Below are 21,016 nucleotides of genomic sequence, written 5' to 3' on the forward strand. Positions count from 1 at the left end.
GTGTCAATTCAAACTATTTCTAGGCAGTGATGCAGCATCGTCTCCGGATGGGGACTTTTTACACGCACATATAGATACCCTAAAACCACATTGCATTGCTTTATGATGTACTCTGTTGTGTTTTGTTTCTGAGTGTCCCTGAAATCGCCGATTAAGTTTGCTGTTGTGTTGCATAGCTTAGCAGCCCTTGAATGCATTGCCACTCCTCATTGGTCATAACCAGATAGCATAAGAATTGGCATTACTTCATACACCGTCTCACATTTAAATATCCCTGGGTGCACATTGGTTTTAGCACAATGAATGTTGTGATCTTCATTGTTAATTCGCTCCTAGATATCCATATTTGATCACCATATTGCGCTCTATTCTTTTCCCTCATCTAGACACTAGTAAGAAAATGCACTAGATAATACTCACATCTGGATATCCCCTAGGTTAGTGCATTGAGTTTCATTTGCATTATATTTTGTGTCAAGTCAAGTCTAGGAGCCCCTGTCAAAGTGCTCTGCCATATTTCGAACGCATGATGTTCACATCTTGGTGTAACAAACAAAAGAGTTGCACTGCTTTACACACAGTCTTACATCTAGCTATCCCCAAGAAAGCATGCTGCATTGTCTCTAAATTGTAATGTCTCAAGTGTACATGTAGGCATGTCTAAAAAGTAAATTACATAGCTATTTATTGTGGTCTGTTGTAATCCCCATATGGGTGTTTCTGAGGTGGTGCGTTGATTTGTTCATTTTGTATACTGTGTTGTTTCATACCGGGCCATCAACAGGAAGCCGTATTTAATTTTTCACTTTATATGATGTTGCCTCTCATTTCTAGATGCTACTGGGAAAATATGTTGCTTTTCACTCACATAAAGATATCCCAAAGACAATAATGCTTTGAATTGCCTGTGAAAGGGTATTGCATTAAACTCATACCTAGGTGTTCCAAAGATTACACATTGACTTAACTAATTTCCTATACTATTGTACTTTCATATTTTTTTTTAAAATACTGTGGTATTTCATATCTCGTTTTGCAATGAGACAGCACATTACATTGTACTCCTAGGTATCATTTAGAGGGAAACATTAGCTGTTCTATTTTGTATACCATTGTGTCTCATAACATGGTGCCCCTTTGAAAGTGTTCCGTCGATTAGCACAGCGAGTTAAACGCTCTCTTTGACATCCTTGCAGAGCCTGCTGACGCAGGTTCAAATCCCAGCAGGGCCAAACTCAGCCTTTCATCCTTCCGAGGTCGGCAAATGAGCACCACACACCATGGGTAATAATAAGCAGCGCTCAGATGTCTGAGGGGTCATAGTGCTGTGTAAATGCAAACAAGCATACACTATGCCCCCCTCTTGCCATCACCTAGATATCGCTCCATGATCCCAGGCACCCTCAGATAAGAGATAGCCCACAAAAAGAAAATGTTGGCAGCATCACCATCTTTACGTTTCCTAAGCCTATGGCACTGAGCAATAACAATGGGACACCTACGGAAGGATAACCAAGTCAGAAGGGCGCTAACATACAGATGTACCAACAATACCACAGAAAGCTTCCAATCTTCACTGGTTGGTTCAGCTATAGAATACCAAGATACCAAGCAACAATGACTCAGGTGCACCGTGGGGGGAAGGGGGGTGTGAACAATATATGCCAGAACCAAACCCTGCGGTGTTTGATGCACAGAGGGAACACCTCAAAATCTTGAATTCAAATGACATGGATTTCCTGGACTTAGATGGATTCCAGATCCACCTCACACTTAACCACTAAACCATCCTCTCCTTCATTTGTATTTACGGACTACTAGTAAGCACTCAATATTTACAGAAAATGTTTCAGGTGTAATTATTAGCCCAGCAATACAACACAAATAATGAACAGTCCCTGCGGATGTCAACATTTGGTTTGAGGACAAAACAGAATCAGCACCCAAAAGCTTGAGCTCCTACATGGCCAGCTTTTACCTCAAACAAATGGTGAAAGGCGCAACATAAACTGGAGTGATAATCTAATGTTTCTTTTTACTATCAACACACCCAATTGTCAACTCCCGACACACAAAGGACAAACAACCACCAAAAGGAGAAACTGTAATCTGGGTGAACTTGGAAAAGTTATGAAAGAGACAAAACTAACCCCAAATAAACAGAACTCTTACTATCAGAATTAACCGTATTAAAAACTGTATAATCAAAGCACTAGATAATCTCACCTCACTAAAGTGCATCACCCTCTATGTAAAAAAGAATTTTGCAACATAGATCATATCCCACTTACAAACACTGAAAATAATAAATGTAACACTTGAAAAAACATCAAAGAAACACTGCAGCCCACAAGACAGGGTTGCCTACCAAAGACAGATTGGCCTCTACAAAGCAGAAATCCTTAAAGCAAAGAAATGTTACTATTGTAAAGAAATCAATTATGTATCTCATCCAGAGTAAAAAGCTTTGCCAATGCATTCATCAATGAGATAAGAACCCCTGCTTCCTGCAGCAAAGTCCCTTCACCTACTCCAGAACTATTTGATTATATCACCAATCATTTCTGAAGCAAACGTCAAGAGATAGAGCAAGCCATTAACACTGCATTAGGCAATGCAGTTGGATTAGGAGTTGGAACTGAGATGGAAGCAACAGTCAAACTTCAGTCAATGGCCCTCATTACGACCCTGGCGGAAATCGAAAAACGATGGCGGAAATGCAATACCGCCATCGAATAGCGCTCGGTGCGACTATGACCCGTCACCGCAAAGTACGAAGCCATTAGCGACACCGTAGTGAACGCCAACGCTAACTGCACCAAGCACGCGCGCGCGCGCCATGCCAAACCGCAAACACCACCATGGTGCAACGGTACGCCAATTCTGACCCTAGCGGACATGTACCTAACGCCATCAGGCATGGCGGAATGTACCATTCCGCCATGGCGAGAAGTACGGCATCGCGAATCAACCGTAAACGGCCCCACTGAGTGCCTGTACACCGCTCCCTGCCCACAAAGTACAACTCCCCGTAGGTGCAATGAAGCCACAATGCAACCATTGAAATGTACAAGTCACCCATGCATGCCAACGAACAAAAGAAACACAACAGGGGCCAATGGGAGCTGCAGGGCACAGATGGCACGAATACAGAAGCCATCCCAATGGACATGACCACAGTCCCCCACCAAGAAACGCACGCAAACACAGGCACCTGTGACCAGCAATATTCCGAAAACCACATCATTCAACCAGTCCACCTGGCTGACCGGCATCTGTTACACAAAACCCAATCCCCCGCCCCTGAGCATGACAACATTCAAACTGGCATATTGGCAGCCCCCATCCCTGACCTCACTGGGCTTCGTAGGCAAACGCGCACAGCACAGTACCACGCAACTAAACCCCGAAGCTGGAACCCAATGCAGATCTCCTCACAATACATCGCCCCCCAAATAGGCATATGCCACATCACTTGCAAAGAAAAACGCTACACGGGCCAAATCAGAATAGAAATTTATGCACATCAAAATCACCAAGCACATACAGCCATCAGGCCATGAAATCCAAAACACCAATCACCATTGTGGGCTGCTTCCGCAAGAAATGACCAGCCACTACCTGTGTGTCGCCCTGTTCCCCCATGGTACACAGAGCCACATTCACGTACGAAAAGGCAACATGGAAGCGCACAGAACCGCAGGGCCGTCCCAATGGGGAGGCACTAGTCCAGCTGAAAGGCCGAAATGTTGCTCCGAGCCACCAGTACTGCGTAAGGGCATGTGGCCCATTGGCGATCGTCCCATAAGATCGTAATGCTGCTCCACTGATTAACACGAAGCAGCAGGTGTCGGGAGTAAAATCCATCTGCAGGAGTGGCATACAGATGGCAGTGGCAAAAGGGGAGGAGATACCTGTCAACCAAAAGAAAAGAAAAAGAACAGAATGGCCATCAGAACTACATACCAACAACTCACTTCAATGATCACACGAAATCCACAGCCATATGCATGCTAGCCCACTCCAAAGGAACATCACCACCCCAAAACCACTTGCGACTCATAACCATCTATATCGAGGTGCAAACACCATCACAAACGAGTGTCTGAGGGCGCCTCGAGACAGGGAGGGCTCAACAAGGCCAGATGGACGATGGTCCCACTATGGCAGCCCTGCATCACATAGCGTAGGGGAGGCGGATAGATCCCAAGAAGCCCTGTACATGGCAAACTCTGTATCAAATCACCTGCCCATGCATCCATCCATCATTCCCTCATCCCGGGATCAAAATGCCTGAATAATTACTCACATGACATTAGAAACATCCATTGAGTCTGTGCGTTATGCAGCCTGCTAAATCCACAGTGCCCCAGCCCGTAATTCCAGTGTTGTGAAGTAACATGTATTTGGGAACGGACGGCCTCATCGCCCACGTAGCTATTGCGCATCCCAAACTATTCAAATCAATCATTGCTCCCTCGCCATGGGCCCTGTCTCAAGGACATAGAACAATAGAACGTTACATTTGCAGTCAGACCTGTGGGCATCTCCTCGCCGCTAGCTGGAAACCGAAAGCGCCGCCCTTCGGATTCCTCATTTGCAACATCACGTCGAAAAGGCATCTGTGGCCGTTTGAAATCACTAATTATCCCATCGAGTGCGGCTGTGTGTGAAAATGGCAACTGCCTTCACCCACGAATGGGACGCCCCGCCCGTCGTTGCAACTCGGTACAGTGATGCATGAGGGCCCACCGTTACTCGAGTACTACGTCCCACTGACCCCTCACAAGTCTGTTCGCGATTGCACAGATAGTATGTGAAACAATGGGACCACAGCAGAATGAACATATCAACCAATCTTACACGGCCATCGGGTACAAATACATGATTGCAATAGCAAGATACCATTCCCCGAATTGCAGCGTTGTGCGCGGGACGTGCTCGGCCAAAGGGGAGAGCAGTTTGCACAGGTGGAATCAATCACCACAGGTGGAGGCCATACAGCCTGAAAACACATAAATTGCACAGCCAGTCTCCTCCCACAACCACACCGAAATGCTACCGGCAGGACTCGCGATGTTGGCCCTGGGGGACCTGATAGCACTGCAAGTACTCCAACTCCAAGAAGAAGACGAACACCAACTGCAACCGGCCGCACGAAGGAGAAGCAGGAGGAGGAGGAGGGCAAGGCAGGGCCAGCAAGGGCCGCCAGCACAGCCACTACCACCACGCAGGCAGCCCGCAATCCCACGCCTCCGAGCACATCCGTTCAACCTCACTGATGAGCAGATCCACACCCTCTACCGTCTGGACCGGGACACCATAGCCGCCATTGTGGACATGACACAGGCTGACCTTGTCAGCATGATAGATAGCCCAACCGCCATCCCACCCCTACTGAAGGTGGTGTCTGTACTCCACTTCCTGGCCACAGGCACCTACCAGCACACAGTCGGACAGTTGCATGGCATTTCTCAGCCACTGTTCTCACGGACACTATTGCAAGTGCTCGATGCCCTCCTGAAGCACGCAGACGACTACATCTCTCTACCACGCTCGGAGCAGGAAATTACCAACACAAAAGTGGGATTCCATGCACTTGCCGGCATACCGGGTTGCATTGGTGCCATCGACTGCACCCATGTTGAATTGGTCGTCCCACATGCCATGGAGGCCCAGTACCGCAACCGAAAACAATTTCATTCCCTGAATGTACAGATGGTGTGTGACTCCAACAGGATCATTACACATTGTTGTGCCCGATTCCCTGGATCAACCCATGATTCTATGGTCTTGAGGAACTCTACAATACCACGCTACATGGAACGACACTCAGGGAACAGATCCTGGCTACTCGGTGAGTCTCATTACATGCATGATGATGTGGGGTATGTGAATTGTCAATGACCTGCCAGGAAGGGGGGGGGGGTGTGCGTACGTATCAATGGCATTCCACATCATAGGTTTCTCGTCCACATACAGGTGATGCTGGATATCCACTGAAGAGATGGCTCCTCACACCAGTCCGGAACCCACGGGACCAGCATGAGGAGGACTACAACCATGCCCACTCACGTACCCGTGTAGTCATAGAACAGGCATTCGGCCTACTGAAGACCCGTTTCCGCTGCCTCAGCAGGTCTGGCGGGGCACTCCTGTACCGCCATGAGAAGGTTGCAAAGATGGTCATGGCATGTGTCATGCTCCACAACATGTGCGTACGTAGAAATGTGCCCATGCCCCCTGACGCAGAACTGCAAGCACCTGATGATGGTCATGATGAGGGTGGGGATGTGGCAGCACCTCATGGAGTCTGCGAGGCACCGGAGGGCCGTGACATTCGTCAGCATCTCATTGATGTATGCTTCTAGCACTCACGCCTGGTGGCTGATACATGGACACGGGACTCGTGGCACTGCGTGTGTCTGGGACATGCACAATATGGACTGTACGCCTATGATGGCCTAGTACACAAAGATCAATGTCCACACTTCTCATTGGTTGATCGTGCACTTTTTATGGCATATGTGATATCATGTTGAACACCCTATCGACCCGCCACCCAAGTGAGCCCAACACACCCCCTCCACCCTCCTACCTCCCACCCGAACACCAGTGTCCAAAGATGCTCATTGTCAGTGGGCTGTCGCTATTGCATGCCCCCTCTGCGGGTATCAGGGGCACCCCTGCCTGTGGAGCGCAGGTTCCTTCCAGATCTACGTTGGGGGCTGCCCTGGACGGAACTTGCAACGGATGATGTGTCTGCCTGCTCACGTCCATGCATGTCCCTAAGGGTTTGCGAGAGCTCAGTGAGCACACGGCGCACTGCGGCAAGTTCGGCACATACGTCTTTGGACGTCGCATGCAGTTCCCCCCTCAGGCTCTCGGTGCTACTCTCAATTTGTGCCCTTAGCGTCTCTGTACCTCTCTCCATTTCTGCCCTAAGTGTCTCTGTTGATGTTTCTATGTCTGCCTTGGTGCCCCCACATTCATCGGCATGGCCCTTGAGGAGTGTGGCCATTTGCTGCTGTTGGACGATTAACTTGTCGAGGGACTGTTGCCTCTGCTGGGCCATGGCCATTTGCGGTGGTGTCACAGAGGGGCTGTTGTCCTCATGTTGCCTTGCCACAGGGCTTGTGGGGGATGGCCAGTCGTCGTCTTGTGGCTGCACCTGCGTGGTATCCTCATGTTGTACGGGATGGGACAGACAGGGGGATTGGGACAGGTCATGGATGGATCTGACCTCGACATCCCCGTCTTCTGTGTCCGAGCATGCTGCCATCAATGGGGTGTTACCTATGGTGCTGCTGCCACCAGAGGCAGTGCCTTCTGTGGCATCCATTGGGGGGACCTGTGGTGGTGGTGTTGTGGCCATGCTGGCTGCTGGGGTGCCTGTTGATGTTCCCTCCTCTGTGCTGCCACCTGATTTGTGCTGCTGCCGTGTCTTGATGCGTGCAGCTGAGGTGGAGGGTCTCTGGCCGTTGGTCTTGGCCCTCTTTGCAGGTGTGCTGGTAGGGGTGTCCTGTAGCTCGTCGTTTGGATCGGACCCTGTGGTGGAGTAAAGGAGGGCGAGGGTTATTGATGGGTCAGTGGGAATTGGAATGGCATTGTATCACATGCATTGGGGTGGTACCTGAGGGTGATTTGGGTCGGGGTCTTGGAGGTGCTTTGATTTGTGTGTGGAGTGAGGGTGCAGTTGTTTGGCAGCCTGCAGTTAGGGTGTGCCTGCTGCACGTGTAGTGCGTGTATTAGGGGTTTTTAATTATTTATGTATTTATTGTGGGTTTTGACGTGCGCTTTCAGGCCGATGTGTGTGGACGTTCTCCTGGACATGTGTTTCTGTTGCACTATGTGGACGCATGGTACTTCACATGGTTGGACTTTGTGGATTTGGCATTGTTTTATCTGGCCCACCTACCTGAATCTTCGGATGTCTGCACTCCTTTCTCCATCCCTCCGACTCCCTCTATGCTCTCCATTCCGATGGTGGAGGCACAGATTTCTTCCCAGGGGGTCAACTTGATGGGTGATTCAGGACCTCCCCCGGTGGCTGTGGCAATGTTGCGGTTGGCAGAGAGTATGCTGCGGACGCGTATCCGCAGGTCGTCCCATCGCTTGCGGCATTGCTGTGGGGTGCGGGGTGCGGTCCCCACCGCACTTACCCGCTGTGCCACCAGAGCCCATATGGCCTTCTTGTTTGCAAGTGCCGTCCTGGTCATTTGCGTGGAGAAGACGACGGCTGCATTCTCCTGGAGGGTCTCTGTTAGCACGGTGAGTTCCTCACGGGAGAAGTGGACCTGCCGCTTGCGGTCGCACGCTTTCTTCGCTACTTTTCCCATTTTTCGTGGTTTCGCTAGGGTGGTTGACGGGTTGGGGTGTGTTTCAGGGTAGTGATTTTAGTGGTTGTGTGGTTTTGGTGTTTTTATAGGTGTACGCCGGGATGTTTCCCGTTCCGGGCCCATGTTTTAACTTCTGTTTCCGTATATTTCCGGGCACCGTACTTTCCGGTAGGCGCACACTGCGGTGACCGCTAAGAGGGGTGGCGGTATTGCACCTAGGGCGCCGTACGGCGGCGGTGTGGGCCGTTTTGGGGTCATTTCCGCCATCGCGGACTTTGCACTTCCGCCGTGGCGTGGTGCTCGTGCCCGATGGGTCGGAATGGGCTGCACTTTGCTCCTTCGTACAATGGCGGAAACGCTATTTACGCTGTGGCGCTCCGGTCAGTCGCTTTCCGCAAGGGTCGTAATGAGGGCCAATGACTTTTAGCCTACAATCCCGTCAATGACTTGTATGATTTAAGGATCCAGGTGCCCTTTTGCAGCCTTAACACAACCTTATGGTGAGCCTTATGTTGACATTTGTTGTTTTGTGTGATATTTGTATTATTGGTTGATTTCCGCTGGGCTGCACTTTGGTTTCCAAGTCTGAGGCTGATCACACGTATGAAGAAATCAATATATAGTCTTTGGAAAGACAGAAACCTTATAACTTGCGCCCTCAGCTAGTTTTCTCTTGTTGATAAAAAAGAGAACATTGTTTTGACAAGGTTTGTTTTTGTTTTTTATTTTTGAAGTTTTAGTTTTTCCAAGTTTGTTTTTTTCCCCAATAATTGTAGGAAATTAACAAAAACATCTCCTTGTCTTCAGTGGTTATAAGAATTTAAAGCAACATCCTCACACCCTCGACGCGTGTTTCTGTCTTGTTGTGTCAGACAGTTCCTCAGGAGGGAAGGAAAGCATATTATTTGGCTTTGTTGTGATTCATAAATATTAATTTTGCTAATAGAAGATTCAAATGGTCTGCTTGTGTTAAATAGTTTTGTGATTGTTATCACTTGCTCTCCCTCATATTGGTTCTGCTTTAGATTTTTTAGCTATAGAAGTATATATTAACCGTTGAACGAGGGATCCATTCCGATGTAGGATCATCGCGGCATGATAACCATCAATGAAGAATATTAAACCAATATACCAATCAGATTTTCACAAATGTGGCAAATTAGCAACAAAGCCAGGTTTATGATTGACCCCAGGCTGTCTACAAAGAGATTCTTAACAAGGACACACAATCGTTCTGCTTTCACAAATTAATGAACTGCTATCTCAAAACAGGAATAGAACCAAATGTTTTCAAGACTGCCTACGTCAGAAAATGTCTACAAACATGGCTGGAGAGCCAGAAGCTGTCTCCAACTTTTGTCCAATCTCTAACATAGATTAAGCAGCCACAATTATAGAGAGCTACATGTATAGCATAATCCTGGAGCATGTAGAGTCTAATAACTTCCACTCAAAGTTGGTTTTACAAATAACAAATGCACTGAATCAGCATCAAATTGGTGTTAGTTTCCATATTGGATGACCATTACTTCGGCATTAGTACTCCTTGATATCTCAGGGGCCATCGACAATGTTAACTGTTGCCCAGTGTACTAATTAGAAGGCTTGAATAAAGTTGACTCTATAAAGGAACTCTAAAGTAGATGAGATATCCCATAACAGGCAGAACAGAAATCACCTTGTTCCCCCCTTTCAAACCCACAACCCATTACCTGTGGAGTTCCTGTGGAATCACGTCTCGTCACTACTTTTCAACATCTATATAACCCCTTTCATAAATATCATACACTTGTATGGACTCAAATATTACAACAAAGCAGATAAACCACAAATCGTATACAGCCAGTCAAAATGCTTTATTTCGGCTGAAAGCCATAAACGTGAATATAAACAACAGACATTATACACTAAAGGTATTAGAATTCATATAAAACAGTAAAATGAACAATTAAACCAATCATACACGAAGTGATCAACAACAGAAACTCCAGCACCATCCGCATAAATTGATTTACGTGAATAAGTGAATGAATATCAGCTAAACTACCTAAAATTCAACCCATACAAAATAGAACTAATCACAGTCTCATTGAAAAATGCAATGAAAACACCTATTCCATGGCATTTGAAAATGGGCAACTGATCCTGGGTAAATGGGTAAATGATTACAAACCTAAGCATATTAATGGAAAACAGGCTTACACTGGAACCTCAAGTGAACACAATAGTCAAAAGGTGGTTTGACTCTCCTTGGCACACAGAGCACTGGCCGTGATCTCCATAATTCTTTCAGGAATTGACTATACAAACAGCATTTACCTAGGTATGCCGGACTACCTCAACAAAACTACAAGGGTCCAAAACAAAGCAGCTTGACTACTACTACTAGAATATTCAGGGGGGAACACATAACACCGGCTCTCAGAGCACTCCACTGACTACCAATCTAAACAAGGATCCAGTTAAATGCCTCCTTCGTAACCAACAGAGCAAGTTAAGGTCTATGAGCAGAAATCATCCAAACCAAAATCTTACTCCACCAACCAATCAAAGACCTAAGATCAAGAAACAACAGACTATTAGAAACTAGAAGGTTTTTAAATGAGGTATTCTTTTGTGTATTTGTGTTGTTTTGTCCTTTGTACTGTTTCTTGTCTATACATTAAGGGAAGTAGTAAAAATGATGTATATATATTGATTTCACAATGTACATTATTGACTCAATGTATGCATTTATTTTTTATTTATTGATTTGATTAACTGTTCATGATGTTTCCTCTATTAACATGTATCTTTTTGAAATATGATTGATATGTTGGGTTATATGGGGAGGTTTGAAGATGTTATTGTTCATATTCTTTGGTGTTGTTATTTCCCCATGTATGAATTTGATTCAAAACAATAAAGAAAGATGTTAAAAAAAAGAAACTAGAAGGTTTTGCAGAGAAAGACAAACAGATTCAGCCTTTTCCACTATCGTGGTCAGGCACTGGAACCCGCTAACAAAGAAGCTTCACACCCTATTGAACCACAGGACCACCTGGAATTCAGTAAAAGTCTAAAACCTGGCTCTTCAATGCATAACTGACAGAAGGTTTAACCCACACTCATGAAGCAGCAGAAATAACATCATTTCACACACAGACACAACCTAAGTGAATGCCATACCGGCTTCAGACCGTCCACCTAGAAAACAACAAATGACACTCCGGAAGTTATTTCGACTAGATGACATCCCAACAATGTGCCGCCCAAACACCTTCCTTGTTTTCCGAAATATAAAAAGCTCAACACAGGAGGACATCTTCTGTAATATATAATCTTTGTGTGTATACTCATTAAAGACAGGTGCTAAAGTTCAATTTTAAAGTTTCACCATTTAATTATCAAATATGTGTGCCCTTCTGATTACACATGTGTCGGCTAAGTGCCTTTTTCAAATCTGGGCAAAATTGGTTCCCTTTGTTGGTGTGAAATTACATCACCAATACGCATATACTTTAAACATTGTGACAGAGATAATGGTTTGGGAAAGGGGAGGAAATGGAGGGTTTCAAAGAAAAGAAAAGGAAAATAAAATATGACAGTAAATACAATACAAACATTATAAGGTTAAATCCATCCATGTTTGTTATCCAATGAATTTGCACATGTTCCAAACCTTGCGGTTTCAAAATATAGTATAGTACAGCTTGGTTTATGCTAGGCATGGAAGTCAGTGTATACAAATTCCCCTTAGTAGCTCATTTTTAACACATATCAAACATTCATCATTTTATTTTAAATACACACAGAATGGTGTCTTACCTTTAATCCTGTGTCCTGGTATGCAGTCTGTCATGTATTAGTGGGATAAATCCCTCTGTAACAGAGCATGCCATCCTCTCGTTAATTATTCCACTAATTTAGTTTATAATGTTACAATCGCATGATACTGATTTTAATACTATGGCCGGTGTATATTTAACGTTACTCATTATATTAGGGCTAATCTGTGTTCTTTCCTGATGTTTCTATATATACCGTTCGATTCGTCAGTGCACCTCCTCAAATTCTCACTACTCAGTATATTCATATCATGGAGTAACATACCTATTCAAGTAGTCCCTCATGTGAGCGAGGAACTAGTTAAAGTTGAATCCCGTATGCTATTATTTACAATTGTTTCGTATTCCTTGTAAAATCTCTGTGTACAAATACTGACGTCCTGTCATTGCCTGCGTTGTAACATTGTGCTTGCATTCACCTTTCCTATCAGCAATGTGCCGACCGTATCCCATACAATAACTCTGTGTAAGCAGTGTAATGTAGGAGCGTATGACAGTGATTTCAGTAGGGCAGTGATTTCAATGAAAGCAGCCAGTTACATGGGTGCAAGTGTAATTACAGGACAGCACTTTCAGTGGGGTTAGTGTAAATGCAGAAAAGAGACAGCACATTATGCAAATTAGTGCAGGTGAAGGCAGAAAATTAAAATGACACATTGATCTCATTATGGCAGTGAACGAGACTTTCAATGGTAAAGCAAAATGATTGTCAAAAAGGCTGCAGATTCAAAATGCACTGTGCACACATAGAAAGTTATAGGAATTGCCATCTGCGTAAGGTTGCAGTGGAGAAATTAACTAACTAACTACCCTTATTAAATGAAACCCCTAATCAGTCCTCCTGATTAACATTGCAATGCAATGCCAGTCAACATTCCATGGAAAAGAAATGTGCATTATAAAAATTAATGGGCTGTCTTTTTGCATTCTGAGAGTCCTTTGTTTGTGCAGGAAACAAGAAAGCAAGAGGAGATACATGCAAACTCCCGTAGGTGATTGGACAGTGGGATCAGGAGTCTAGAAGTTGCTAAAATACGTCAGAAAGAGGGCAGTTTTAGTTTTGAGTGACAGACAGGGTAGATAAAAAGGGGTGAGCTGAATGGTGTGGGCTCTTCTTCTTGCTGCTGGCTGCCGAAAGGGAGGGAGTGCTTAGGCTGTGTTGACCTGGCATTGAAGTCTGCTGGAAACCCAAGGCTGTCTTTCGGGAGAGCAAAAGGGCAGTGCGGAGTTAATAACACTTCAGCGCAGATAAGCAGCGCTGAGAGGGGCCACACAGATAAAGCACAGAAACTTCAAAATCCCATTTAAATGTCGGTAAACTTGAGGAGAGCGTTGAATGAAAGTGGATTATCTCAGTGGCTAGATAGACAGGAATAGATCATACATTTCAACGGAGTCATTGTTGGTGTTCTTTCTCACACTGTAAACTAACAGAAAAAGAAAAATGTTGTGCAATGTATGTTCATATTTTGTCTCTTAGATAACCATGGCAGTGTCGATGCTTTGGTAAGAGTCAACTGATGTATTATTATGAAATGTAATGTTTTTGTTTCCTTTTTATAAGTGACATGGTTATAAATAATAATAAAAGAATGAAAACAGATTTGGTGTCACCATGTTTTTTCTTTTCATGTATCTGGTGATCATTCTTTAGGTGGGGGAAAGTAACTAGGAAGCACCCTGGTGTCTACACCACGGTGGTAAAAAGTATTTACCGCTTAGGCCAAAGTAAGAAACAAAAGGGAAATATAAAAGCAAGCTAGAAAGTCAGTGTTTTGTGTGAGTGTGTTCAGCGATGCATGGAAGCTGAACAGGATCTTTCAATAATATACGTTGATGTTGTAGAAAAGTTATTGCCACAATCTTTGCCCAAACTATACACAATCTATGGCAATATTTGGTTTCTTCTAAATGTGCTAAACCTGGGGGTACATGCCTACAGTCAAACCCAGAATAGAGTGTAGTTATAAAAAGGGGAAGGTTTGCCTTATCATATAGGGCAGTGTTATGAATATGCTCACCGCAAATCTACTACCACCAATTTACCATGATACTAAAATACTGCCTGGTTTGGTAATAGCCCAAAGACAAAACCTCTTACAGTACACACATTGCCTCCTCATCAGATCATACAGTATAAAGCTCTACTCGCATTCATTCTAAGCGCTTACCTACATCTGCTCACTCATGGTTCCTGTGCGTCGGCTATTGTGTTTCACCCGAGCAGCCAGTGCCATCTCTGTAATGTTTACAATTGTTTCCCTGGCAACGTTGAGTGCTCGCACCATCTTCTCTTTCCACTAGTTCAGCGCTCGTCATACTTTGGGATCCTGTTTACGGATTCCTGCAGTCATGTAGGAGATACTATCTGAAAGATAACTATCTTATGGTCACCTTGGATGCCAAAGCTCTATATACGTCAATCAAACATGACCTAGCAATCAAGACCATAGACTACACGTTCAAAGAAGAATCAGGATTGTATTACCAACAAGTGGAAATGATCAAGGAAATGTTACAATTAACACCAGGCTATGACATATTTATTTTTAACAACACATTTTTTTAGCAAAGGGGGTGGCGATGGGTACAAAGTATGCACCCTCTTTGCCAACTTATTTATGGCCTTTTTTCGAAGATGTAGTCTTGTACACGGATGAGGCATTTTTAGAGAAAGTGGAACTATGGATTTGTTATATAGATGACGTTTTTTTATATGGAAAGGAAAATCACAGCAGTTTGACAATTTCACACAGAGGATCAACAGGAATGCTTTTGGGGTACAATTCACAGGAACTTGTAGTGGGAGCAACGTCTTTTTTTTGGATCTGACAATACATGCAGTTGGAGATCACCTAGAGACTTATACATACAGGAAGGAAACAGAGGTCAACTCTACGCTTTATACGACCAGCTGCCAGTTCAAGCCTACAATACAAAAATCCCAACATGGGAGTTTATATGGGCACGCCGGAAATGTCAGGACCAACAGGTATTTGAGAAAGAATGTGAATTATTGATTGAATGCTTTCAACAAAGAGGATACACAGACAGAAACATTAACGAAGCATATGAGAGAGCATGTGAACTATCACAGGATCAGACACTGATTCAGAAGGGCAAACGGCAAAATAATAAATATGACAAAGTTGGATTTGTAACCAAGTACAGCTGCAACTACTATGTGATAAATAGAATTTTTAAAATACATTGGTAATTACTCAGATTAGATCAACATGTATGTGAACATGTAGAAGAGAAGCCACTATTTTTTTTTGAGAAGACTGAAAAATAGACTAAGCTCATCATTACTACCCAAGGAAGAAGAAATATCGTCCAGAACATGACTGCATATCAATAAAGATGAATTTAGGAAATGTGGAATGTTCACAATGTGCAAATATGCGCATGAGAGTACAAGCACCTTTACAGACATGAATGGAACAGAAATTAAAATAAGAGGTAGCACAAATTGTCAGACTAAGTATGTTGTATACAGCATAATATGTAAATGTTAGAAAATGTACATAGGCAGTAAATTCAGAGAATTGAGGACAAGAATAAGGGAGCACCTGGCAACAATAGGGAGCCAGAATCCAAGATTCCCCATAGCCCAGCATTGGCAGGCAGAACATTGGATGGACAGTAAAAAAGACTTTAAATACATAGGCCTACAGAAGGTGAAGCTTGGCAGGAGAGGGAGAAATAAGGAAAAAATGCTTAGACAAGCAGAAACTAGACATTTATTCAAATTTAAGGCTACAGAAATTGGTCTTAATATGGATAAGAAAATGGTCTCATACTTAGAGTGAATTTAGTAACTAGGACATGCGAGGGATATTAGGGTATGCCCTGCTCTTATGGACCAACTAGTTACCTTATAGCAACATGGGAGAAATATTAATCCTGTCCACTAAGAATAGACACTACAGAAACCTTGAACATAGGGAATGAATGTAGGAAGTCCCATAAAACTTGATGTATTAAAACACTACATAAAAATACCATACACTAACGAGTCAACATATTGGTCTGGACATTCATATGATAGGCAAAGGGGAAGAAATCAGAGTATCGTAATCTACCTTTGTACTTAAACCAAAATATTGATTTGTGACAACAGGACCTTAGAGCTACACCCTAGCAAAACAATCAAAGAAAAATAAAGATACTGAGGGGACCAAAACAAGTATGTAAGGTGTGAAGTCCCAGGGTCCATTAACCCCCAACGTTATATAGTATTATGAATGCCTCTATAATAGTTCTGTATGGCAATGTAAATATGTACATCTAGTTTACTATGGGACTGATCAAGCAAGTCAATCAGACATGCCAACCTCATATTATTTTCAAATCAGGAAAAATTAGTAAAAAAATTGTATTAAGAGTTACAAGCTAAACAAGCTAGGATATGGACCAACCAATATATGTGAATGAATTGCAATAAATGCAATAATCCAAAACAAGCTTATTACTAATTTAATATGCAATGGTTAGAAAAATGCGTGAGGGACGTGAGCATTGCAAATCTATACATCCTGTTCACAATGGCACTGATTAAGCAAGTTAATCAGGCATAACAATTTAATACTATTTTCAAATCCGGAATAATCAGTAAAAACTTTGTGCCAAAAGATACAAGATAAATGATTCAGGATAGCGATTCATGAACAACCAAGATATATAAATTGTAACAAATGAAATAATCCAAAACCAGCTTATCACCAATTTAATGTGTGATGGTTAGAAAAATGTCTGAGGGGCGTGAGCGGTTGAATAGCCAAGTACCAGAGGGAGTTGAGCATAACTCATATATGAATGCAGGAATCCGTAAACAGGATCCCAAAGTATGGTGCGTGCTGAACTAGTGGAAAGAGAAGATGATGCAAGCACTCAACGTTGCCAGGCAAACGATTCTAAACATTACAGAGATGGTGTCAGCTGCTCGGGTGAAACATGAGAGATGACTTGCAGGAACCATGAGCGAGCAGATGTTGTAGGTAAGCGCTCGGAGTGAATGAGAGTAGCACTTTATACTGTATGTTCTGATAAGGAGGCAATGTGCGTAAACTGCATACACAGAGTTATTTTATGGGATACGATCGGCACATTGCTGATAGGAAAGTTGAATGCAAGCACAGTGTTACAATGCAGGCACTGACAGAAAGTCACCATGCGCACAAAGAGATTTTACAAGGAATATGAGAAATGTGTAAATAATAGTATACAGGATGCTACTTTAACTATTTCCCCGCCACATGAGGGACTACTTGAATAGATATGTTACTTCCCGATATGAATAGACTGAGTAGTGAGAATTGGAGGAGGTGCACTGACGAATAGAACGCTATATACAGAAACATTGGAGAAAACACAGATTAGCCCTAATATAATGGGTAACGTTAAATATACATAGGCCATAGTTTTAAAAGCGGTATCAGGCAATTGTAACATTATAAACGAAATGAAGCAATTAATTAATGAGATGATCACAGGCTCTGTTACAGAGGTATTTATCCCACTAATACAGGACAGACCGCATACCAGGACACAGGATTGATGGAAAGACACCATTCTATGTGTATTTAAAATAAAATGATGAATGTTTGAAATGTGTTAAAAACAAGCTACTAAGGGGAATTTGTAGACACTCCATGCCTAGCATAAACCATGCTGTGCTATACTATATTGTGAAACCACAGGGTTTGGAATATGTGCAACTTCATTGGATAACAAACATGGATGGATTTAACCTTATAATGTTTGTATTGTATTTACCGTCATATATTTTTTTCTTTTCTTTGAAACCCTCAATTTCCTCCCCTTTCCCAACTCATTATCTCTGTCGCAATGTTTTCACTGTATGCTTATTGGTGATTTACTTTCACACTAACAAAGGCAACCAATTATGGGCAGATTTGAAAAAGGCACTTAGACGAAACACGTGTAATCAGAAGGCCACGCATATTGGATAATTAAATGATGAAACTTTAAAATGGAACTTTGGTGCGTGCGTTTAATGAGTATATGCACAATGATTTGTTTTATCAGTATTTGGTTTTTCACTGATATACTCTAATAATACGCAACAAAAAACATTAGTAAGACGTACCTGAGTTGCCGGGCAAGTGGGTTTCAAGAAAAAGGCTTCTACGGGCTGAATGTGAAATATATAAACCTCAACAAAGGACATCTTCAAGCATGAACCACGAAAACCAAACATTTCTCCCCATAATGCAAATAACAGCAGGACCATTAACTTGAAAACACTACGGAAAACCCAAGAATACTCCCAACTTCATAACTAACGCTCAATTACTCACCACACACAAACACAACTGAGCCATTAGTACACTGCTTCTTAAAAGAAACCTGTCAGCAAAATCTTAACATCATAGAGAGAGGGTTTAAAACACAAACAAAGAAAAAAAAGAGGCTTCAGTAGGGATTCATCCAATACCACTGGTATTAAGGGCACTGACAAATGCCACTAGCACACCAAACATCTCCAGAAACATGCCTCCAAAAGGGAGAAGTTGTCTGAGCCTGTCATTCCACTCCTTTTTACTCCTCTCTACAACCAATTTTAACATACAAAGGAAGAAGCAAGTTAGTTGGTCCTTTAACAGGCATTCAGAAGTATATCTGTTGTCCTCTAATTGGCTGATCAAACTCCCTTTTCAAGATTTGTTTCTCCCAATTGCAACAAGAGGACTCGAAAGCTGCCTCCAAATATGAGGTGGATCTTGACCCACTGAAAATACTGTGGTCAGCTCACAATGTGGGAAAACTGCCCAGAAAGGTTTGAATGCCCAGTGGGACATGTTTCAACAGTTTTGAGCAAGCCTTATCTTTTCTTCTTAAACTATATGAAAACCAAATAGGTCTTCATTGCTTAGCTAGTAACGTGCCTATTTCTTTGTCTGGTCAAATGGCAATTTTGTTTGCTTCCTGAAAATTGTCGATTATCTCTGCCTGAGTAGGGGATTTGCCAGCGCTGCACTTGTTGTCCAAAACAAGAATTAGAGCTCTCCCTGCTTCAAGAAACTTGCATTTCATCCTCCGCCATGGGACCCCTATTCAAATAGACTTGTTCTCATCACTGACCTGTTTAGCCTCTTCTAATAGGTACAAGAGGACACAATTTCTTTTTCTAATTGTTCAATGAGGCAAGGAGTTATAAATAAAATATTTCATGTAAACACATGTTCAAATCAATGCAAAGTGACATTATCTTCATGTAAATTAAATCTATCACCAACACAAACACATGTTAAGAATGTCATAGGGCCTCATTACGAGTATGGAGGTAGCCATGGTGCTATTAGCGCCATGGCTGCCTCCATATCGGGCTCCAATACCGGGTTCCTTCAATGGGGAATATACCGGGTCATTCCAACATTGGAGGACCTGGTAATTCCTCCTTGAAGGAACCTTTCCCCATTTGAGCCCCCATAGGGCTCAATGGGAATGGGGAGGGAGGTCATAGCGGGCACATTACAAATGGCCCGTTATTACCTCCCTCTTCCCCTCGCGGGACCCGGAAAGGACGTCTGGTTTTACCAGATGTCTGTTCCGGGTCCCGCAAAGGGAACCTCGTAATAGGCGCTCCCATAATGAAGGGTGCCGGTCCCGTACCGGCACCCTTCATTACAGGACCGCCAGCGTCGTAATGAGACCCATAATCTCCTAATCATTCCACAATGCAAGCTAACCTGCACACATATAGGCCTTCATAAAATGGGCACCTAGAGCCTAAAACATCCTCTCACTTCACATATGTTTCGCTCCTTCCATCATAAACATCCGCAAAATCTTCAAAACATACCTCTTGCCTCCACCTTATCCAGGCAGATCTCCTCCCCTGCTATGCGTTAGCCATTCTTATCTTCAAATACCTTTTTGAAAAATGTCCACTTCTTTTTTGGCTTCTCGGTTTCAACATTTTAAAGAGCTCTGAGATCCTCCGTGTAGGGATAGCGATGTATAAATGTACAAATACAAGGAAGTTATTTAATCAATTACTAACCCTTAATTAAAGTGTTTAAATGTGTTTTCTCATTTTCGAGCTCTGCATAATTTGTCGGAGGATACCAGTTACGTGTAGACATACATGTAGGGGGGTCCTGCCACTGAATTTTGGTCATTTGCATGGCGTAGTGCAAAAGTGCAGGGCAAAAGGCGGCTTACAGGCGTGTATGTCAACTTTTGCCCTGCACTTTTGCACTCCACTCTGCAAATTGAGTAAACCCTTCTCTGCCATGTACTCTTTGCAGGCATCGTTTACAATGTATTCCTATGTGATCCCGGCGAAACCCATAGGGATTCACAGCATTAGCGCAAACGCTGGAAGTGTTTGTAGGGCAGAGTGGAAGGGAATGGCCAAACACTAATTGCATTCTGTCCCTGCCCCACACCATACAAATGATGGAAAATGGGGAGTAGCTTGAATGGAAGCCATAAAAGCCTTGCACAAAAAAACCTTCCATTTACGTTATGGCCCTCCCGAAAATGAGCCCCATAAGTATTTCCTCTATAAAACATCAAAGATACTACCCTTGCTGACAGAGGCTTTCCTAATTGCAACATTTATCAAGGCAATATGGGTTTGATTCATGTTCATGATATCGACCTCTGCCATAATTTTAAGGTAAATAATAATGTCCATGTGCAAATTACATGTACATGTTATTGTCCATTTACTTAATGTGATATCATACATATTTCATACATATTCCTCTCCATTCACACGATTTAGGGGGGTGGGGTCATCTTGCAATTTCTCCAGAGGCGAATTGGGGATATTGAGAGGTATAACCATGTCAATTAGGAGTTACCGCTCTACCTAAA

This window comes from Ambystoma mexicanum, chromosome 6q (assembly GCF_040938575.1).
Source record: "Ambystoma mexicanum isolate Mex_15411 chromosome 6q, UKY_AmexF1_1, whole genome shotgun sequence".
NCBI lineage: Eukaryota > Metazoa > Chordata > Amphibia > Caudata > Ambystomatidae > Ambystoma > Ambystoma mexicanum.